Here is a 24459-nt window from a genome sequence, read left to right on the forward strand (position 1 = left end):
CCAAGGAAGAGAAACATCTATATACTGAAAACTACAAATCACTGATGAAAGAAATTGAAGATGACACAAAAAAATGCAAAAATATCCCATGTTCGTGGATTGAGAAAACTGATAGTGGTAAAATGTCCATACTACCCAAAGCAATATACAGATTCAGTGCAATCCCTATCAAAAGTTTTATCTCATTTTTTACAGAAACAGAAAAAAAACCTCAAAATGTGTATGGAACCACAAAAGACCCCAAATAGCCGAAGCAATCTTAGCTAAAAAGAATAAAGCTGGAGGCATCACACTATTGAATTGCAAAATATGTTACAAAGCTATAGTAAGCAAAACAGCATAGCACTGGCATAAAAACAGACACATTAATTAAAGGAAAAGGATAGAAATCCATGAAATAAGCCCACACATCTATAGTCAATTGATTTTTGACAAAGGTGCCAAGAACATACAATGGGGAAAGCACTCTTCAGCAAAGGGTGTTGGGAAAACTGGATATTCATATGCAAAAGAATAAAAGTGAACTGTAATCTCACCTTATACAAGAATTAATTCAAAATGAATGAAAGCCTTAAGCATAAGACCTGAGAAAAACTCCATGTCATTGGTCTAGGCAAAGATTTATTGGATATGATCCTAAAAGCACAGGCAATGAAAGCAAAAGCAGACAAATGAGATTCTGACAACCTAAAAAGCTTCTGCATGGCAAAGGAAACAAGTCATAGAGTCAAGAGAAAATCTACGGATTGGGAGAAAATATTTGCAAATCAGACATAGGGACTAATATACAAAATGTATAGAAACTCAGCTTACTAAATAACAAGAAAATGAATAATTCTACTTAAAATGAGCAGTGGGGTCAAGTGCAATGACTCAAGCCTATAATCCCAGCACTTTGAGAAACCAAGGTGGGTGGATTACTTGAGTCCAAGAATTGAAGACCAGCCTGGAAAACACAATGAGACCACATTTCTACAAAATACTAAAAAATTATACAGGCATGGTGGCATGCACCTGTAGTCCCAACTACTTGGGGGACTAAAGTGGGAGGATGGCTTGAGCCCAGGAGCTCAAGGCTACAGTGAGCCATGATCCCATCACTACACTCCAGCCTAGGCAACAGAACAAAACCCTATCTCTAAAAATAAATAAATAAATAAATAAGTAAGTTAGTGAAATGGGCAAATGATTTGAGTAGACATTTTTCAAGAGAAGACACACAAAAAGTCAATAGATATATTTTTTAAATACTCAACAAATTTAATCATCAGAGAAATGCAAATTAAAACCACAATGAGATATCACATCACAACTCTTAGATTGGCTATTATTATGTATATTTCAAAACAGCTAAAAAAGAGAGGATTTTAAATGTTCTCACTACAAAGAAATGACAAATATTTGAGATGATGGATATTCTGATTACCCTGATATGATCAATTCACAATGTATACATGTGTCAAAATGTAATACTGTACCCCGTTAATATATACAATTTTCATTTATCACTTAAAAATAAAATAAAAATTTTAAGAATCGTGAGGTTAAATACACCTTGTACATTATTAGAGGAGCATAAAGCATACTTGCATTGGTTAAGGATTTGCTCATGTCCTTAACATCTAACCACAGGATATTCCAATAATCGGGAGAGGAGTGGGGCTAGATGGGAGCCTCCCTCTTCCAGAGCTCTGTCTCCAGAGTGAACGGAGAAGCATACAGGAGAGACAGAGCACCAGAGCCACAGCTGGATCCATTGAAGGTTTCTTTTCGTAATAAGACAACTGTGGGCTTTCACTTCAAGGCTTTTATGATACTCCCTGTTAATCCACCTGCGATTCTAACTCTGACTGCGACCAGTCAGCAATAAGCACTTTAATCTCTTCTGAATGAACGCTGGCTCACTGAAAAAGCTAAAAATAAGGTGTTCTTCTTTCTTATTCTCCTTTCCAGTGCCCCATCCTGGAGATTCTGCTGAAGCAGGGCCCAGGTGTTTGTTTGTTTGTTTTTAGATGGAGTTCGCTCTTGTTGCCCAGGCTGGAGTGCAATGGTGCGATATCAGCTCACAGTAGCCTCCGCCTCCTGGGTTCAAGAGATTCACCTGCCTCAGCTTCCAGCGTAGCTGGGATTACAGGCATGTGCCAAGACATATGGCTAATTTTTTATTTTTAGTAGAGATGGGGTTTCACCATGTTGGTCAGGCTGGTCTCAAACTTCTGACCTCAGGTGATCCATCTGCCTAGGCCTCCTAAAGTGCTGGGATTATAGGCGTGAGCCAGTGTGCCTGGCCAGGCCTAGGTTTTTTTAAACACCACAGGTGGTTCCACTGTGCAGCCAAAATTGAGAATCAATAAAGTAAATTATTTCATCAAAAAATTATTCAAAATTTTGGATTCTTAGATTGATGACCAGTTGGAAATACGACTTTGAGGGCAATCTGTGTATTATATCCCTTGTATGCACAATAATATTTATCCTATTGAGACGAGGTAGCCAGCCTGCTTTAGGCAGGCAGTAAGGGAAGAGAACCTCCAACCAGAGAACCTCCAACCCTTCCAGGTCATCACCCAATCCACACAAACCCCAAGTACTTACACTAGATGTTTTGTGCAGATAAGGGAACTTGCACAGGGAGCTTGCCTAAATATGCCCGCAGTGGAAAATTCCATTTTCTAACACATGCACAGTAAGGGAAATAAATCAATATGGAGTGGCTTAGACTAAGCCCACATGCACAATGGAAGGAAGGGGTGGAAACACCAGCAATGCACGCCTTATGCAAAAAAGGATCCCAGCCTCATCAGCTTTTCTATAAAAGGCCTGGTATTCAACTGTGAAGTGGCAATCCACAACCTGCTTTCAGGGCCTCTCTCTTTGCTGAGAGTTTTCCTTTCACTTAATAAATTCTACTCCACTCACTCTCCGGTGTCTGTGTGCCTAATTCTTCCTGCATGAGACAACAACTCGGACCTAGCTGAGCTAAGGGTCAGCAAGACTGCAACACTATAATGCTGTCTCAAACACTAGAACATTTTCCTTGAAAATGAGATCCTTTTGAAATATTTCAGTGTAGTACTAACATTACAGCTGCCTAAACATAAAACAGCGGACAATGTCACTCATCTTAAATGGCTAAACAGATTATCAATTAACTAGCTAAGTACACAGACACACCTTTTTCCATTAAACCCCCTGGAAAACACTGGACAGCTGAGAAGATTATTTCATATTTTTCAAATGGGAAAAGGGAGACTCTAGGAGAAGAGATGACCTATTCAGTGTCACACAGCTCATAAATGGGAGGCTGGGATTTGAACTGAGATCTTCTGATGCCCACTGTGGTGCTTTATCATTTGCACCAGAACTGCCTTGAGAACAGTTTTAGCAAAATTAAATAAATCCTAAAACCATTTGTCACTCTGAATGTACACCACACTGTTCACAAAAAATGGGCTGTACATTCTCAAGAGAAGAAGTAAAAACTAGGGTTTCTCCCCTCTCCATCACTGCAGAGGTGAAACCTACTCAGTGTAACTGAGGAAAGAGTCAATCTCAGAGAATTTAGTGGGTAAGAGCTCAGAAACTATGGCTTCTTCACCTCCCAGTTGCCTGCAGACACAGCTATTTCTGTTGCTTTTTTGGTCTGTCTGTGTCAGAAATAATGGAATGAAATATTGCATAGCAAGGAAGGGGAATTATAGGCAGAACAACAGGATGTGCTTCAGTAGTGGATGGGAGGTAGGGAAATCATTCAACAGACCCACAGCACAGAACAAACACAGTTGTGCAGACCTGAACAGGATATGACATTTAGTGCTCATGAGGCTCTATATATCACATGATACATACATTTCTAGATCACTAATGGCAATGCTTGTACAAACGCATATTCTGTAAAGATATCATTGTGGTATTCTAAATTACTAGCACAGTTATTTGTTTACTTTATTTCTATTGTATATATTTAAGCTATAAACCATTGTTTGGTAGACATATATAGAGTAGAATTATTACTATAGTTAAAAAAGTTTACATATTCATCAATTCTATAATTACCTTCTTTTTTGTGGTATAAGCACCTAAAATCTACTCTTTTAGCAGATTTTCAGGATAGAGTATTAACTATAGTGCTCTTGCTGTTTATTAGATCTTTAGAGTTATTCATCCTATCTAACCACAAATTTGGGCTCTTTGATGCACTTTTTTCCATTTCCTCCCCCTTCCACTTTTGGTAACCGCCATTCCACTCTCTGTTTCTATGTATTTGACTTTTAAAAGATTCTTCATATAGATGAAATCATGCAATCTTTTTTCCTCCGTACCTAGCTTATATCACTTAGCATAATATCCTCCAGGTTCATTCCAGGTTGATGAAAAAGGCAATATCTCCTTTTTAAGTTTAAAAAATATTCCACTGAGTATGTAAATATGCACTACCATTTCTTCATCCATTTATTTGTCCATGAACACTTAGGTCATTTCCATATCTTGGCTATTGGAAATAATACTGGATTCGTGCAGTTATTTCTAATTGCAATAAGGAAAATTCAAGCTTTGTCAAGATCCCATATCAACAATGTTTTATCAAACATGTTTACAGGGATTCTGACAATTTACAGAGAATTTTCATACCCATCATAACCTTTTTGATCCTCTCAATTACCCTTGCCTATGGTAAAATTATTCCCACTCTAGAGATAAGGAAGCTGGGCCTTGGAGATTCAGTATTTTGTTCAAGGACACAGAGACTGAAGATGACAGGGCCGAGGCTGGAACCCTATCTCCTAACTCTTACATCATTCCCTCCAAACAAGAAATTCAGTCCACCAGAAACACCAACATTTACTTACCATGTACTATGGGACAATATTTCATTACTCAGGATAATCAGTGACTTTCCAATACACAGTAACCAACTCAACAGTTGCAACATAGGTTGATTACAATTAGGGTGTGGTTTTGTAACCTTTAGAATTTGAGTCTGTCGAGATTTTGGTGAATAATTTATCTGAGACAAAGAGAAACCGTTATTTTATTACTTGGCTCACATAGCTCTAAATTCTAAAAGAAGTGCACTACTTTGTTTTAGATAAAATGATCTCAATGGCTCTCTTTAAAGCAATCATTTTATTTCTTGAAAAATGGGTCTCTGTTCCTCCTTTCTGTTGAGACTTCTGCCTGGTCCTTTCAAAGAATGAAAGAAATATAGATAATTAGAGACAGAAGGGGTCTCAGAGATCCACTAGCCTAATCCCTACTGTATTATTAGAAAAAAGGAATTGGTGAATAAGTGAGGTGAAGTGTTGCCAGTGCATCAGTCCATAATCTTTGTTTTTAGAATCCAGGTTTTAATTCCCAGTTCAGTGCTTCTCACATTGCAGAGATTTCCTATCATTGCCCAAATGGATGGTCAGGAGGGCATCTGGCTGAACCCTCCACTGTGGCAGAGTAATGCAAACCTCAGCTTCAGTGGAATTGTGAACGCAAACAACTTCTTTCTAAATAAACCTTTTCAATGGAGTGTAATATACAAATAGAATGTTAGAAACATCCTAACTCTATATAGTTCAATGAACTATCATGAACTGAATATATCTGTGTAATCAACACACAGGTCAAGAAAAATAATTCTGCCAGGACCCCAGAAGCCCCTTTATGTCTCCTCCTACCTTCCTCTCTCACTATATAACTCCAGTATTATGCCATAGGTTAGTGTTGCCTGTTTGTGAACTTAATATTAATGGAATCATATTATGTAGTTTTTGGTATCTAGTATTTTCTTTTTCTGGGTTTGTTATTGTTGTTGTTATTGTTGTTGTTGTGGTTGTTGTTGTTGTTTTGAGATGGAGTCTCAATCTTGTTGCCCAGGCTGGAGTGCAATGGCGCAATCTCAGCTCACTGCAACCTCCACCTCTCGGGTTCAAGCGATTCTCCTACCTCAACCTCCCAAGTAGCTGGGATTACAGGCATGCGCCACCATGCCCAGCTAATTTTATATTTTTTAATAGAGATGGGGTTTCTCCATGTTGGTCAGGCTGGTCTTGAACTCCCGATGTCAGGTGATTCACCCTCCTCGGCCTCCCAAAGTGCTGGGATTGCAGGCATGAGTCACTGTGCCCAGCCAAGTATCTAGTATTTTCACTTTATTTTGCTTGTGAGATTCATTCATGTTATCACAAATAGCAGTATGTAACTTAGGGTTACTTTAGAGTGTTCATTTCATAACAATTCCAAAATTTATCTTTTCATTGTGTTGTTACGGACTTTTGAGTTGATTATAGTTTGTGGTTATTGTGAATAGTGCTGTTATTACTCTAATACATTGTTATCCCAGTATAAGGATTTCCGTTGATGTAACTATGAGCATACTTGCTGGATGTGCATGTGTTCAGTTTTATTAATGACTGCCAAAGAATTATCCAAATGGTTTAATAAATTTACAATTGTACTGAGAGTGCCAGCTGCTTCTCTTTCTTGCCAACACTTAGTGTATTGTCTTTTTTCATTTTAACCATTTCGATGTGTGTGTAATAATATCTTACTGTAGTTTTAATTTGCATTTCTGTGAAGCTTCATGATGCCAAGTGCTTTGGCAATATCAAATCTATTGTGAAGGGCTTGCATAGTTTAGATATGAGTCCATTGTTGGCTTTATATATATCATTTATCTATGTATATGCATATCTATATATATATGCATATCTATATATACACATATATACACAAATGCATATATATTTATGTAATTTTAATAACTATAAATGTAACAAAAAGTTGAAAGTACAGAATATTTTCTCTATTTTGAACATTTGAGAGCAATTTCTGACCTAAAGTTCCAAACCTGAAGTATTTTGGTATATAGCTCTTATAAGCAAGGCAATTCGACTATATAACCAAAATAAAACCTTCAAATACAGGAAATTAATATTGATGCATTAGGGCCATCTAATCCTCATTTCCATCAGTGTTTCCTCAATAAGTCCCAATGATATTCATTATATTCATTTCAGAGTCCAGGTTAGAATCCTGAATCACATTTTGCAACTAGTTGTCATGTCTCCTTAGTCAACCACAGCCTCACACAGTTCCTCAGTCTTTCCTTAACCTACTTGACCTTGTCACTTTTGAAAAGCATAGGTTGGCAGTTTTTAAAATTTCTCTCAATTTGGAATTATCTGAGGTTTTTTTCATAATCAGATTCTGGTTATGCAGCTTCGGCAGGAATATCACAGAAGATGCTTTGACTTCTTATTGCATCATATCTGGTGATAAATAATTTCAATCTGTCCATTATGGGTGATGTTTACTTTGATTTTTTATTACAGTGTCTGGTTGTGTCCTCCACCGTAATGTCATTCTTCTTGCATTTGTAATTAAGAAACACTTTGTGGGTAGATTCATTGATTCTATATCTACTTGTGGGTCGATTTTTGCTACTGTGTAAATATACTATATAACTAGATATTCCTCATCAAGTTTTAATGTATTCATGTATTTATTTATATCATTATGGATATTATGGATATAATGATATAAATAAATTAATCATAAATTCGGTTGTGTTCAATGGATTATAATCCATCATAACATTATTTACTTTGGTGCTCAAATTACCTTCTAATGACTGGATTCTGTGTCCTTTTGTCAAGTCCCCCTCGGTTCTTAAGCAATTCTTTACCATATTCCAGGCTCATCTTTTCTTCTTCTTCTTCTTTTTTTTTTTTTTTTTTTTTTTTTTTTTTTGAGATAGAATCTTGCTCTGTCTCCCAGGCTGGAATGCAGTGGCGAGATGTTGACTCACTGCAACTTCTGCCTCCTGCATTTAAGCAATCCTCCTGCCTCAACTGGGATTACAGGCACCTACTGTAGATTCTCACTAAAGAGGGAGGAAGACTTACACTTGTGACTCCTTGCCTCTGTTTCAACTCACCAGGAAACCTGATGGCCACTGGGGCCCTCAAATGCTTCATAAGGAAAATGACTCTATCCCAGTATCGCCTCCTTGCCAGAATGCTGTCTTTGGGCTTCACCTGCTAATGTCATCATTGGCATCTTCCCCAAAAGCTTGAGTGTGGGACTTTGCTGCGTGAGGACAAAGTACAGAGGTAGTTCTGCTCAGCAGCCACAGGGGGCTGAAACAGAGTCAAGCATATCCCCAGGGTTGGCATGTGGGAAGGTGTGAGAGAAGAAAGCACAGCTGAGGTCTCAAGAATTTAGGCAACAAGTCCTGTGTCTGAGGCTCAGACCCGTCTTACACTACAAATGACAGATGAGGTTGCGCTGATTCTGAGCCTGGTCCAGAGCCACAAACATTTTCAGCAAAGCAGCTGTCAGAGTCCTCAGTGGAGCTGTGTCACAGATCCTTGGTGTCAGCCAGATCAAGGTTTGTAATGACACTGTAGAAACTGCAGACTGTTTGACCACCAAAGAGTCTCAGGTTTCCTATCTGTATGTGGATCCAACATTAGGAACCGCCTGTAGTAGGCAGTGCTTGCATTGCTATAAAGAAATAACTGAATATATCCCTAGTAGGGGGATTGCTGGATAATAGGGTAGTTTTGTTTTTAATATTTTGAGGAAATTTCCTACTCTGTTTCATAATTGCTGTGCTAATTTACAATCCCCAAAACCAGGTGTAAGTGTTCCCTTTTCTCCACATCCTTGCCAATAGTTTTCTTTTTTCTTTTTTTTTTTTTTTTATTATTATACTCTAAGTTCTAGGGCACATGTGCAGATTTGTTACATATGTATACTTGTGCCATGTTGGTGTGCTGCACCCATCAACTCGTCATTTATATCAGGTATAACTCCCAATGCAATCCCTCTCCCCTCCCCCTCCCCATAATAGGCCCTGGTGTGTGATGTTCCCCTTCCAGAGTCCAAGTGATCTTATTGTTCAATTCCCACCTGTGAGTGAGAACATGCGGTATTTGGTTTTCTGTTCTTGCGATAGTTTGCTGAGAATGATGGTTTTCAGTGGCATCCATGTCCCTGCAAAGGACACGAACTCATCCTTTTTTATGGCTGCATGGTATTCCATGGTGTATATGTGCCACGTTGAAAACAGATCTGCACTCCCATGTTTATTGCAGCACTATTTACAATAACTAAGATACGGAATCAAATTAGTGTCCAACAATGGATAAACATAAAGAAAATGTGGTAAATATACACAATGAAATACTTTTCAGCCATAAAAGAAAATGAAACCCTGTCATTTGGACAACATGGATGAACCTGGAGGATATAATTTTATGTGAAAAAGTCAAACACAGAAAAACAAATAGGAAAGTTGATATTGTAGAAGCAGGAAGTGGAACAGTAATTACCAGAGACTGAGTGGGGAGGGGAGGGAGGAAAGAAAGATGGGGAGAGGTAGGTCAACAGGTACAAAGTTGCAATTAGATAGAAGGAATAAGTTCTAGTGTTCTGTTGCACAATAGGGTGACTATGCTTAACAATAATGTATTGTATAATACAAAATATTTAGAAGAGAGGCTTGTGAATGTTCTCACCACAAAAAAAAAAAAAGGTAAATACATGAGATGAGGAAAATGCTAGCTGCCCTAATTTGATCATTATATAACATATATGTGTATTGAAACATCAAATTGTATCCCATAAATATGTACAATTATGTGTCAATTAAAATTTTTTTAATATTGGAAAAAAAAGAAATAGCTGAGGTCATGTGAGGTGCCTCACATCTGTAATCTCAGCACTTTGGGAGGCCAAGGCAGGTGGATCGCTTGAGTCCAAGAGTTCAAGACAAGCCTGGGCAACATTGCAAGACCCCATGTATACTAAAATATAAAAAATTAGCCAGGCATGGTGGCACATGCTTGTAATTCCAGCTCCTTGGGAGTCTGAGGCATGAGAACCACTGGGACCCTGGCAGCAGCGGTTGCAGTGAGCCAAGATCGCACTACTACACTCCAGCCTGAGTGAATAAGACAGACCTTGTTTAAAAAAAAAAAAAAAAGGCCGGGCGCGGTGGCTCAAGCCTGTAATCCCAGCACTTTGGGAGGCCGAGACGGGCGGATCACGAGGTCAGGAGATCGAGACCATCCTGGCTAACACGGTGAAACCCCATATCTACTAAAAAATACAAAAAACTAGCCGGGCGAGGTGGCGGGCGCCTGTAGTCCCAGCTACTCGGGAGGCTGAGGCAGGAGAATGGTCTAAACCTGGGAGGCGGAGCTTGCAGTGAGCTGAGATCCGGCCACTGCACCCCAGCCTGGGCGACAGAGCAAGACTCTGTCTCAAAAAAAAAAAAAAAAAAAAAAAAAAAAAAGAAAGAAAAAGAAAAGAAAGAAAGAAAGAAACAAAGAAAGAAAGAAAGAAACAAAGAAAGAAAGAAAGAGAAAGAAAGAAAGGAAGTGACTGGGAATTTATAAAGAAAAGAGGTTTGCTTGGCTCACAGTTCTGCAGGCTGTCCAGGAAGCATGGCACCAGCATCTGCTTGGCTTCTGAGGAGGCCTCAAGAAGCTTTCAATCATGGCAGAGGGCAAAAGGAGGAGCTGGCATCTCACAGGGTGAGAATGAGAACAGAAGGAGGGTGGGGGTCTAGCGGAGGGATAACATTAGGAGAAATACCTAATGTAGATGATGGGTTGATGGATGCAGCAAACCACCAGGGCATGTGTATACCTATGTAACACAACTGCACGTTCTGCACATGTAACTTAGAACATAAAGCATAATTTTAAAAAAATCAAAATACAACAAATGTTAGTGTGGATGTAGAGAAAAGGGAGTACTTACACATTGTTGGTGGGAATATAAATTATTTCAACCTCACTGGAAAATAGTATAGAGATTTCTCAAAGAACTAAAAATAGAACTACTATTCAATCCAGCAATCTCACTACTGGGTATATACCCAAAAGAAAATAAATACTTATATAAAAACACACCTTCAATAATGTTCTTGCACACTATTCACAATAGCAAAGTCAGGGACCCACTCTAAATGTTCATCAATGGTTGTTCAGATAAAGAAAATGTGGTGTATTTACACCATGGAGTACCACATAGTCATAAAAAACAGAAGAATGAAATTATGTTTTTTGCAGCAACCTGGAAGGAGTTGGAGGCCGTTATCTTATGTGAACTAACTCAGAAACAGAAAATCAAATACCACATGGTCGCACTTATAAGTGGGAGCTAAACAATGGGTACATGTGGACATAAAGATGGAAATCATAGACACTGGGGACTCCAAAAGTGTGGAGGATGGACTGGGGGGCAAGGGTTGGTGAATTACCTATTGGATGTAATGTTCCTCATTTGAGTAATGGGTATACTAGAAGCCCAGTCCCCACCAGTACACAACATACCCATGTAAGAAATACGAGCATGTATATTCTGACTGTATAATACCACAAAATTTTTAAAAACTAACCCATGCGATGATACTATATACTTTATGAGAGGGTGTGGCAGTAGAAAGAATGAGAATGCCTTAGCAACAAAATTCTTTTTTATGCCTTGTTTGTAGGTTATATAAATATGTTCACTTTATGTTAACACATTGAGCTGTACTTTAGAATATGTGCATCTTTTTCTATGTATATTATAGTTCAATGAAAAAGCTTATATAAAAACAAAATGTTCTGCAGAAGTAATATTTGAAGCAGTAACGACTGAGAATTTCCCAAAATTAAGAACAGACAAGGCCGGGCGCGGTGGCTCAAGCCTGTAATCCCAGCACTTTGGGAGGCCGAGATGGGCGGATCACGAGGTCAGGAGATCGAGACCATCCTGGCTAACACGGTGAAACCCCGTCTCTACTAAAAAAATACAAAAAACTAGCCGGGTGAGGTGGCGGGCGCCTGTAGTCCCAGCTACTCGGGAGGCTGAGGCAGGAGAATGGCGGGAATCCGGGAGGTGGAGCTTGCAGTGAGCTGAGATTCGGCCACTGCACTCCAGCCTGGGCGACAGAGCGAGACTCCGTCTCAAAAAAAAAAAAAAAAAAGAACAGACAACAAACCACAGATTCAAGGACCTCAAAGAACACCAAGTAGGTTAGGTACCCAAAAGTCTACACCTAGGCACATGATATTTAAATGAAGAAAATAAAGACTAAGCGAAAGTCTTGAAAGAAGCTGAGGGAAGAAAACATCCTAGCTATCTAGGAATGACAATAAAAATTACATCAAACATCTCTTAAAAGTTCATCCAAATAAGAAGAGAGTAAAGCAAAATATTTAAAGTGTTGGAAAACATTCTCACTCATTTTGCTTTCTGTATCCAGGAAACATCCTTTTTAACTGAAGGAGAAATGAAGACTGTCACTCACAGAATGCTGAGAAAATTTGTCTTTAGTTCCTGCTTTGCAAGAAATGTTAAAAGAATTTCCTCAGAAAGGTATATCTCCTAATGCTAAATGACAAGCTAATGGGTGCAGCACACCAACATGGCACATGTATACATATGTAACAAACCTGCACGTTGTGCACATGTACCCTAGAACTTAAAGCATAATAATAAAAAAAAAAGAATTTCCTCAGAAAGAAGAAAATGATACAAGTCAAATACTGACCCACATAAGGAAAAGAACAATGTTAGAGAAGGAGTAATTGATGGCAACATAAAACTTCTATTTTTCTTTTTTTAATTATTCTGACAGATAGTAGTTTGTTCAAAATAATAATGACAACAATATACTTGGTAATTGTACCTTATGGATAGGTGAAATGAATGGCAATGATGACATAAGGAACTGGAGGGAGGAATTAGGGATACTTTGTTACAGGTCGATGCAGTACTCATGAAGCAGTGTAGTCTTATTAGAAAGTGAACTTGAATTAATTACAAATACAAACTGCAAACTGTAGGGAAATTCCTAAAGTAAATATTGAAATATAATGTGTTAAGAAGAGGAAATTAAATTATATAAAATGCTCATTTAAAACCACAGGAGGAAGAACAAGAATTGATGACAAAAACAGAAAAAAGAACAAGAGCAATGAGTAGAAAACAGCAACAAATATGTGGTAGATATAATCCCACTATATCAAAATCACTTTAAACATAACTAAATACACCAACTAAAAGACACAAACTATCAGAGTGGATAAAAAACAGGGTCCAACTGTATGTATGATACCAAAAGCTTATTCTATGAAGATAAATTTAACAAAACTCTAGCCAGTTTCACCAAGAGAAAAAAGAGAGAAGACACATTTTAATAATGTCAGAATTAAAACAGGGACCCTCACTACTGATACCTTAGACATTAAAATGATAATAAAGATATATTACAGGCAACTCGCTGCCCACAAACATGGTAATTTAGATGAAATAAATTAATTTCTTAAAGATACAATCTTCCAAAACTCAGGAAAGAGGAAATAGTAATCTGATTAAGTCTTTATTTACTAACTTAATTGAATCAATAATTAATAACTTCCAAGAAAGAAAGCACAAGGCTTAATTATGTTCACTCCCGAATTCCTCCAAACATTAAAGGAAAAATTTATACCAATTCTCTTTAATCTCTCCCAGAAAATAGTAGCAGAAAAAATATTTCTAACTCATTCTATGAGAGCAGCATTAACCTAACAGCAAAACTAGGCAAAGATATTAATAAAAAGGAACACTACTGACAAATATATCTAATGAAAATAGATGCCAACAATTTCAACAAAATACTAACAAACTGCATTCTGCAATACATAAAAATAATTATATTTCTAATCATGTAGGATTTATTCCAGGTATGCAAGGCTGGTTCAACATTTTAAAATCAGCTAATGTGCTCCATCACATGATCTTGCTAAAGAAGATAAATCAACATGATCAAATTAACAGTTGTAGAAAAGTCTTTGACAAAATCCAACACTAATACATCATAAATGCTCTCTCGCAAAGTAAAGATAGAAGAGAAATCTTCTCAATTTGATAAAGAGCATCTACAAAAATCTTATAACTAATATTATTATTAATGGTAAGAGACGAAACTTTCTCGCTATGAACAAGAACAAAGTAAAATGTTTCCTCTCACTACTCCTATTCAACATCATACTAGAAATCCTAACTAATGCAATAAGAAAAAGAAAAAGAAACAAGATACACCAATAGGGAAGGAAGAACTAAAACTGTCGTTGTTTGCAGATCACATGGTTATCTATGTAGAAAATCCCCCCAAATTAAAAAAATCTCTAAAAAAATCAAAAGGAAATAAGAAAAACAAAAAACTCTTGAGACTAACAGGCAATTATAGTAAGGTTGCAGGATGCAAGGTTACTATGCAGCAGTCAATTACTTTCTCATATACTAGCAATGAACAATTGTAACTTGAAACTAAAAACAAAGTATCATTCATATCAGTGGCAAAATATACGACATAACTAGGTATAAGTCTGTCACAATAGGAAGAAGATTACAGAGGAAAGCAACAAAACTCGATGAAAGAAACCAAAATATCTAAATAAATGCAGATATTCTAGGTTCATGAAGTCTCATTATTGTCAGTTGCTGTCTAATCTATAGACACAATGCCATTACAATCAATATCATGCAACTTCTTTTCTAGATATTGACAACCTGATTACAAAGTTTATGTGGTGAGAACACAAATCCAGAATAGCCACTATTGAAGAACAAAGTCAGAAGATTGACCCTACTTGACCCAACTTAAAAACATTTTGTAATTATGCAAAGTATATTTTTTATTGTTATTATTTTATTTGTATACATTTATGGAATTTATGTGCAGTTTTTTTTACATATGTAGATTGTGTAGTGGCAAAGTCAGGACTATAGGGTATTCATCATCTAAATAATGTACATTGTACTAATTAATTGATAACTCATTATCCTTCCCCCTGTCACTCTTCATCTTTCTGAGTCTCCATTATCTGTCATTCTGCTCTCTAAAGTCCATGTGAACACATTTTTAAGCTCCCACATATGGTTGAAAATGCAATATTTGTCTTTCTGTGCCTGGCTTATTCCACTTACAACTTCCAGTTATATTAAGATCACTGCAAATGACATGATTTCAGGCTTTTTTTATGGCTCAATAGTATTTCATTTTGCATATACACCATTTTTTGAATCTGTTCGTGTTGAACACCTGAATTGATTCCACATATTTGATGTTGTAAATGGTGCTGTTGAAAACATACAAATGCAGATATCTTATTGAAATACTAATGTTTTTCTATTTGTTTAGATACCCAGTAATGGGATTGCTGGATTGAATTGTAGTCCTATTTTTAATTCTTTGAGAAATTTCTGTACTGTTTTGCTTAGAGGCTGTATACTAATTTACATTCCATCTAACAATATATAAGCGTTTCCTTTGTTGTGCATACCCACCAACACCTGTTATTATTTTCTTTTTAGTAATAGCCATTCTTAGTGGGGTAAGACAATACCTTATTGTGGTTTTGATTTGCATTTGCCTGATGATTAGTAATATTAAGCATTTTTTCCTTTTGTTCACTGATCATTATTCTGGATATTGGTCCTCTGTCAGATGAATTTTTCTTTCACTTAACAGGTTGCCTGTTAATTCTATTTATCTTTTTTTTTTTCTGTGTAGAAACTTTTGAGTTTAACTAATTCTTACTTGTCTTTGTTTTTGTTGTCTGTACTTTCAATGTCTTCATCATAAATTCTTTGCCCATACCGATATCTAGAAGGTTTTTTCTAGGATTTTTTTCTAGTATTTTTGTATGTTGCACCTTAGCTTTAAATCTGTAATCCATCTTGAGTTTATTTTAGTATATGGTGAGAGACAGGGGTCCAGCTTCACTTAACTGCATATGGAGTCCAATTTTCTCAGCAATAATTATTGAAGATGGTGTCCTCTCTCCAAATGTATGTTTGTGTTGGCTTTGTCAAAGCTTACTTGGCTGAACCTAAGTGACTTCTAGGTTCTTCATACTTTTCCATCAATCTATGCATCTACTTTTACACCAGTACCATGCTGTTTTTCTTACTATGGCATTGTACTGTATAATTTGAAGTCAGGTAATATAATGCCTCCAGCTTTGTTATTTTGCTCAGGATTTTATTTTACTGTTTAGGACCTTTTGTTGTTCTATATGAATTTTAGCATTATTTTTACTAATTCTGTGAAAAAATATGTACTTTTATAAGAATTTCATTGAATCTCTAGATTTCTTTGAGCAGTATGTTTATTTTAACAGTCTTGATTCTTCCTATTCATGATCATAAGATGTTTTTTCATTTGTTTGAGTCATCTACAAGTTTTTTGTCAGTGATTTGCTGTCTTCCTGTAGAGATATTTTATTTCCTTTGTTAAATAGTTTTCTAGATATTTTACTTTTGTATATATTGCAAATTAGATAGACTTCTTGATTTCTTTTTCAACTAGATCATTGTTTGTGTATAGAATGCTACTGATTTTTGTAGTTTGATTTTGTATCCTATAACTTTTTTAAGTCATTTATCAAATCCAAGAGGTTTTTGGTGGAGTCTTTAAGTTATTTTAGACATAAGATCATATATTTAGCAAACAGGGATAATGAGACTTCCTCAATTCCAATTTGGATGGCTTCCATTTCTTTCTCTTCTCACTCTGCTTAGGACTTTCAGTACTATGTGGAGTAGGAGAGGCAAAAGTGGGCATCTTTGTCTTGCTTCAGGTCTTAGTGGAAAGGCTTTCAGCTTTTCCTCACTCAATAAGATGTTAGCTGTTTGTTTGTCATATATGGTTTTTATTATGTTGAGGTATGTTCCTTCTATGCTTAGGTGGTCAAGTGTTTTGTTGTGAAGAGATGTTGAATTTTATTAAAGACCTTCTCTACATCTTTTGAGATGATTATATTATTTTTTCCTTTATTATGTTGATTTGATAGATCACATATATTGATTTGTGTATGTTGAGCCATCTTTGAATTTCTAACATAAAACCAAATTGATCATGGTGTATTACCATTTTGATGTGCTGTTGGATTCAGTTTGCTAGTATTTTGCTGAAATTTTTGCATCTACATTGATCAACAATATTGATTTCTACTTTTATTTTTTTTTTATGTCTATTTCTGAGTTTAGTATCAGGGTGATGCAAATCTTCTAAAATTAGTTAGGAATAATTTCCTCCTCCATTTTTTTATAATAGTTGCAGAAGGATTGGCATTGTTTCTTCTTTGTACATTGGTTGGATTCAGCTGTAAATCCATTTGGTCCTGGAGTTTCTGTTGTTGTTGGGAAGTTATTTTAATACTGACTCAATCTCACAGCTCATTATTGGTCTGTTCAGAATTTCTGTTTCTTTCTCTTTAATTCTTTGGAGGTTGTATAGTTCCAAGGATGTATTCCTTTCATCTAGGTTTTCTAGTTTGTGAGCATATAATTTTTAATAATAGTCTCTGAGGCCTTTTGTATTTTGTGGTATACTTTATAATGTCTCCCTTTGCATTTCTGATTTTGTTTATTTGGGTCTTCTCTTCTCTTTTCTTGGTTAGTAAAGCTACTGGTTTATCATTTTTGTTTAACTTTTAAGAATATCAGCTTTTTATTACATTGATACCTGTGTTTTTAGAAGGATGATTTTTATTATTTTTGTATACTGAAAACTCAACCATGTACATTTAACCCAGTTTAGTGGCAAGTTCTTTAGACTTTTCGTTTTCCAGATTGGAAATACAAATACAACTTCTTTGCCCATTTTATTTTTAAGTGTTTATTTTTAATTAAATAAGAATTAGATATATTTATAGGGTACAACATGTTTTCATATATGCATACAATGCAGAATGATGAAATCAAGTGAATTAGCATCTCCATCACCTCACCTACTTTTCTTTTATTGGTGAAAACATTTAAGATCTTTTCTTTTAGCACTTTCAAAACATACAATACTGTTTCCCCTTAGTTTCCCACTTATGTTTAGAACAATTCAGTGAGGCTCAGGAGTAAGGCATGAAGATAATAAACAATCACTGTCATTACTCTCTAGTACAGGAATCTAGAAATGGTCTAGATTCTGATTCTGACACTACTGAGGGGCAGAGTGAGAATCATACAGCCACCAGCTGCATTGAATAAATTTGGTCAACTCTTTTAGGGGACCAGCCCCTGTAAAACTTTGAGCACAGAGGGGCAGAGTACAGTGAATGCTCTCTGTAGGCAAAAAGGAGGACAGGGAAGAGAAATTGTGTCAAGATGAACAAGTACCTTCTCTTAGATTCACCAATAGTTCAGTCCCCTCCCTCTATAGAAGAGCAGAGAAAGACCAGGAATACTGCTTTAATGGACTATCTCCCCAAATTTCAAGCCACATTAGAAGCAATAAATAAGTATTCTTGCTTGACAATGTCATGAACTAAAAATGCTGTGGGTAACCTGACCATCACTCAGAAGTTAGCATATTTAAAATGAGAAATATACTATCTTGAGAAAAGTAAAACTTTTGCACAATAATGGCAATAATAGCTATTGACTTTTGAGTGTTTATTACATGCCAGGCTGTGTTCTAATGAAAGTATTTCATTTAACCCTCACATAACTCTATGATATAGGTATATTTATTACATAACTCTATGATATAGGTATATTTATTATCTCCTTTTTACAAATGGGGATAATGATGCACACACAGTCTAAGGAACTTGTCCCATGATACATAAGACGGGATGAAATTTGCATATTTTCTGACTTGTTTCCATCCAAGAGTAAGAAGTATATTTTGAGAGATTTATGTAGTTCACATGGATGGATTTGTGCAGTTCGTAGACTTACCCTAGGATGCAATTTGAAACCTCTTCAGTCTGTGATTGCTTATTTTTTTCTTGTTGTACAAACACTGACTACCATAATCTTTGTCTATTTTAATTCAGAGACTAGTTCTTTTCTTCCATCTAAGACATTCAATCCAATGCCCTGTTTGATTTTACTGAGATATAGTTTCTAGACAAAAGCTTTATATTTAACTGTCACTATGGCTCATCCAGTCACACGCTGTTTTACCTATAGCCCCCTCCTCTTTACCCCGTTGTAGACAGATAATCAGAACAAAGGCGTGAAAAGTTAGAGGCTACCATTACAGTTTGAAAAATTTGTCAGAAGCAGACTCACCCTAGGATGCAATTTGAAATCTCTTCCTACATTTTATGGTCATTTATTTGTTGTTCTTTTATTTTATTTTATTTTTATATATATATATATATACTTTAAGTTCTAGGGTACATGTGTACAATGTGCAGGTTTGTTACATATGTATACATGTGCCATGTTGGTGTGCTGCACCCATCACTTCTTCATTTACATTAGGTATTTCTCTTAATGCTATCCCTCCCCCAGCTCCCCACCCCCTGACAAGCTCCAGTGTGTGATGATCCCCGCCCTGTGTCCAAGTGTTCTCATTGTTCAATTCCCACTTATGAGTGATAAAATGTGGTGTTTGGTTTTCTGTCTTTGAGATAGTTTGCTGAGAATGATGGTTTCCAGCTTCATCCATGTCCCTGAAAAGGACATGAACTCACCCTTTTTTATAGCCGCATAGTATTCCATGGAGATTATGTGCCATATTTTCTTAATCCAGTCTATCATTGATGGACATTTGAGTTGGTTGCAAGTCTTTGCTATTGTGAATAGTGCCACAATAAACATACGTGTGCATGTGTCTTTATAGCAGTGTGATTTATAATCCTTTGGGTATATGCCCAGTAATGGGATGGCTGGATCAAATGGTATTTCTGGTTCTAGATCCTTGAGGAATTTCCACATTGTCTTCCACACTGGTTGAACTACTTTACAGTCCCACCAACGGTATAAAAGTGCTCCTATTTCTCCACATCCTCTTCAGCACCTGTTGTTTCCTGACTTTTTAATGATCGCCATTCTAACTGGCATGAGATGGTTTCTCATTGTGGTTTTCATTTGCATTTCTCTGATAACCAGTGATAATGAACATTTTTTCATGTGTCTGTTGGCTGCATAAATGTCTTCATTGAGAAGTGTCTGTTCATATCCTTTGCCCACTTTTTGATGGGGTGACGGTTTTTTTCTCTTAAATTTGTTTAAGTTCTTTGTAGATTCTGGATATTAGCCCTTGGTCAGATGAACGTATTGCAAAAATTTTCTCCCATTCTGTAGGTTGCCTGTTCATTCTGACGGTAACTTCTTTTGCTGTGCAGAAGCTCTTTAGTTTAATTAGATCCTATTTGTCAATTTTGGCTTTTGTTGCCATTGCTTTTGGTGTTTTAGTCATGAAGTCCTTGCCCTTGCCTATGTCCTGAACAGAATTGCCTAGGTTTTCTTCTAGGCTTTTATGGTTTTGAGTCTAACATTTAAGTATTTAATCCATCTTGAATTAATTTTTGTACAAGGTATAAAGAAGGGATCCAATTTCAGCTTTCTACCTATGGCTAGCCAGTTTTCCCAACACCATTTATTAAATAGGAAATCTTTTCCCCCTTTCTCATTTTTGTCAGATTTGTCAAAGATCTGATGGTTATAGATGTGTGGTGTTATTTCCGAGGCCTCTGTTCTATCCTGTTCGTGTATATATCTGCTTTGTTACCAGTACCATGGTGTTGTGGTTACGGTAGGCTTGTAATATAGTTTGAAGTCAGGTATCTTCATACCTCCAGCTTTGTTCTTTTGGCTTAGGATTGTCTTGGCAATGCAGGCTCTTTTGTGGTTCCATATGAACTTTAAAGCAGTTTTTTCCAATTCTGTGAAGAAACTCATTGGTAGCTTGATGGGGATGGCATTGAATCTATAAATTACCTTGGGCAGTATGGCCATTTTCATGAGATTGATTCTTCCTATCCATGAGCATGGAAGGTTCTTCCAGTTGTTTGTGTCCTCTTTTATTTCATTGAGCAGTGGTTTGTAGTTCTCCTTGAGGAGTTCCTTCACATCCCTTGTAAGTTGTATTCCTAGGTATTTTATTCTCTTTGTAGGAATTGTGAATGGGAGTTCACTCATGATTTGGCTCTCTGTTTGTCTGTTATTGGTGTATAAGAATGCTTGTGATTTTTGCACATTGATTTTGTATCCTGAGACTTTGCTGAAGTTGCTTACCAGCTGAAGATTTTGGGCTGAAATCATGGGGTTTTCTAAATATACAATCATGTCATCTGCAAACAGGGACAGTTTGACTTCCTCTTTTCCTAAGTGAATATACTTTATTTCTTTCTCTTACCTCATTGCCCTAGCCAGAAATTCCAACACTATGTTGAATAGGAGCGATGAGAGAGGGTATCTTTGACTTGTGCCGGTTTTCAAATATGGTATTTGGTTTTTGCTTGTTGAATTGTTTGATTTCCTTATAGCTATTGGATAATAGACTTTGTGACATGCATCTTTTGTGAATATGTTCTACTATTCTCTGGTTGTCTGTTTATATTTAGTTTTTTTTTTTTTCTCTGCAGAAGCTCTTTAATTGATCCCACTTACCAATTTTGGTTTTTGTTACAATTTCTTTTGAGGTCTTAGTCATAAATTCTTTGCCAAAATTGATATCCAACATGGTATTTCCTAGCTTTTCTTATTTTTTTTTAGATCTACATTTAAGTCTTTAATCCATCTTGAGTTATTTTTTGTATAGGGTGAAAAGAAGGGTACCAGTTCCAATCTTCTGCATATGGATAGCCAGTTATTCCAGCATCATTTATTCAACAGGGAGTATTTTCCACATTGTTTGTTATTGTTGACTTTGTTGAAGAACATGTGGTTGTACATGTGTGGCTTTATTTCTGGGTTCTATAACATGTTCCTTTGGTCTATGTGTCTGTTTTTGTGTCAGTGCCATATTATTTTGGTTACTGTAGCCTTGTAGTATATTTTGAAGTCAGGTAATATGGTGCCTCTAGCTTTGTTCTTTTTACTTTTCCTTTGGCTATTCATGCCCCTTTTTATTGTTCCATATGAATTTTAGAATAATTTTGTTTAATTACAGGAAAAATGACATTAATTTTTTTATTATGGGAAAAATGGCACTGGTGGCTTAATAACAAAAAATAGTGAATCTTTAAATTGCTTTCAACAATAAGGTCATTTTAATGATATTGATTCTTTTTATCCATGAGAGTGGAATGTCTTTCCATTTGTTTTCATTACCTCTAATTTCTTTCAGCAGTGTTTTCTAATTTTCATCATAGAAACCTTTCACTTCCTTGGTAAGCCATATTTCTAAATATTTTATTTTTTGTGGCATTTGTAAATGTAATTGTATTTTTGATTTGGCTCTCAGCTTGGAATTTATTGTTATATAGAAAAGCTACTAATATTCGTACACTGATTTTTTATCCTTAAACTTTACTGAAATTGTTAGTCAGTTCTAGGAGCCCTCTGGCAGAGTGTCTGAGGTTTTCTAGGTATAGAATCATATTGTCTGTGAAGAGAGTTAGTTTTACTTCCTCTCTTCTTATTTGGATGTTTTTTCTTTCTTTCTCTTGACTGATTGTTCTGGCTAGGACTTTCAGTACTATACTGAATAAGAGTGATGTGAATGGGAATCCTTGTCTTGTTCTAGTTCTCAAGAGAAATGGTTCCAGCTTTTGCCTGTTCAGTATAATGTTGACCATGGATTTTCATATATGGCTTTAAAATATTAAAAAATAAAAAATAAAAAAATAAAAAAATAAAAAATAAAAAAAATTTAATATTTTAAAGCCATATATGTTAAACTAAATTCATGCGCTAGGCCTTAACAAACCAGACCAAACCAAAAAGAGTCACTCATACTAACTACAGCATAATCAAACTAAAAGTTAAAAGAAAAAAACCAAATATCAAAACAGAACAAGTTTTTTTTCTCTCTCTCTCTTAAAAATAAATACTGGGGGGAAGGTGGAGCAATATGACAACATAGAAGGCTCCAGTAATCATTCCCTGACAGGACACCAATTAAACAACTATCTGTTAGAAAAAAAACAGTCTTGAATAAACAATATCACCTCCCCCCATCTCTTCCTCCCACCTCTGCAGCTACTGTGTGGTGCAGAAAGCATTTCTGAGTGCTGGGGGAGAGAACACACTGCAATTATGAGGCATTGAACTCAGTGCTGTTCTGTTATAGCAGAAGGAAAGCCAGAACAAACTCAGCTGATACCTGCCCACAAATGGAGCATTTAAACCAGCCCTAGACAGAGAGAATTGTCAATCCAGGAGATGGAACTTGAGTTCTCTCAAGCCTTTCCACCATGGGCTAATGTGGTCTAGAGTATCTAAATACTCTTAAAAGGCAACCTAACTCACAAGGACTCCAACTTTTAGGTGAGTGCTAGTGCTGAACTGGGCCCAGAGTCAGGAGACTTAGGGTGGGTGGGGAACGTGACCTACTGAGACATCAGCTGGTGATGGCTAAGGGAGTGATGGCACCTCCCCTCCCCAAAACCTCAGGCTGCATAGCTCACAGCTCCAAAAGAGATCCTTTTCTTCCACTTGAGGCAAGGAGAGAGAAGAGTCAAAAGGACTTTGTCTTGCATTTTGGATACCCAGTCACCCACAGCAAGATAGGGCACCAGTCAGACTCATGAGGCCCTGGTTCTAGTCTCTAGCTCCCTGATGATATTTCTAGACAACTCTGGGCCAGAAAGGCTGTGATGAAGAGAAAGACCCAGTGCTAGCAGCATCCATCACCTGATAAATGAATAATCCTTAAGCCCTGAATAATCAATGGCGATACTAAGATACTAAATTGGAAACTTTGAGTGAAACTCTGAGACTTGCAGGCTTCAAGTACCAACTTGGCCACAGAGGGGCAAGGTACCAAGTGGGCTACTGGAGTCATTGATTCCAGGACTTGGCACTTGGACAGCATTTTGGAACCTGTTCAGGACCAGAGGGGAGACCACTTCCCTGAAGAATGAATTACAGGCCAGGCAGCATTAAACACAAGCTGACTGAGGCCCTTAAGCCTTAATAGACCATCAGTGGTCATCTTGCAGAACTTTCCAGGGGTCTGTCATGGTGGTGGCCATGGAGTGAGACTCTTCTGCCTTTTGAAGGGGAGTAAGAGTGGGAAGGACTGCATCTTGTAGTTTGAATGCCATCTTGGCCACAGTACCACAAAACATCAGATAGACTTCTAAAGATTTTGACTCTAGTCCCTGGCTCCTGACAGGACCTTTGGACTCACCTATGGCCTAGAGGACCTCACCATCCTGAAAGGAAGGACACAAGCCTGGCTGGCATTGCCACCTGCTTAGTGTAGAGCCTTAGAGTTTTGAGCAAACATAAACAAAGCATAGTTACAGAAGCCCATGGGTGGGATCCAGTGCTGTGTTGGCTTCAGGTTTGAACCAGTGCATTCATAGTGGTGATGGCCACAGGGATGCTTGTGTCACCCACCTGCAGCTTCAGGTGGCTCAAAAGAGACTTTGTTTGAGAGAAAGTACAAAGAAAGAAAAGAGTACCTGTCTGGTAATCCAGAGAATTCTCCAAAATCTTGTCCAAGAACATCACGATGGTAACTCAATAAGTCTGCAAGAACTACAGCATTACTGAGCTTTCATTACCACCTAAAGC

The 24459-nt window shown here is 36.8% G+C and overlaps 1 pseudogene; it reads right to left on the minus strand.

The window, feature by feature from the left end:
- LOC105479940 (cytochrome P450 2C18-like) overlaps window positions 1-1757 on the minus strand; it is a 49535-nt pseudogene extending 47778 nt beyond the window's left edge.
- Between the last annotated feature and the right edge of the window lie 22702 nt (window positions 1758-24459).

Source organism: Macaca nemestrina, chromosome 9 (genome assembly GCF_043159975.1).
Source record: "Macaca nemestrina isolate mMacNem1 chromosome 9, mMacNem.hap1, whole genome shotgun sequence".
NCBI classification, from domain to species: Eukaryota; Metazoa; Chordata; class Mammalia; order Primates; family Cercopithecidae; genus Macaca; species Macaca nemestrina.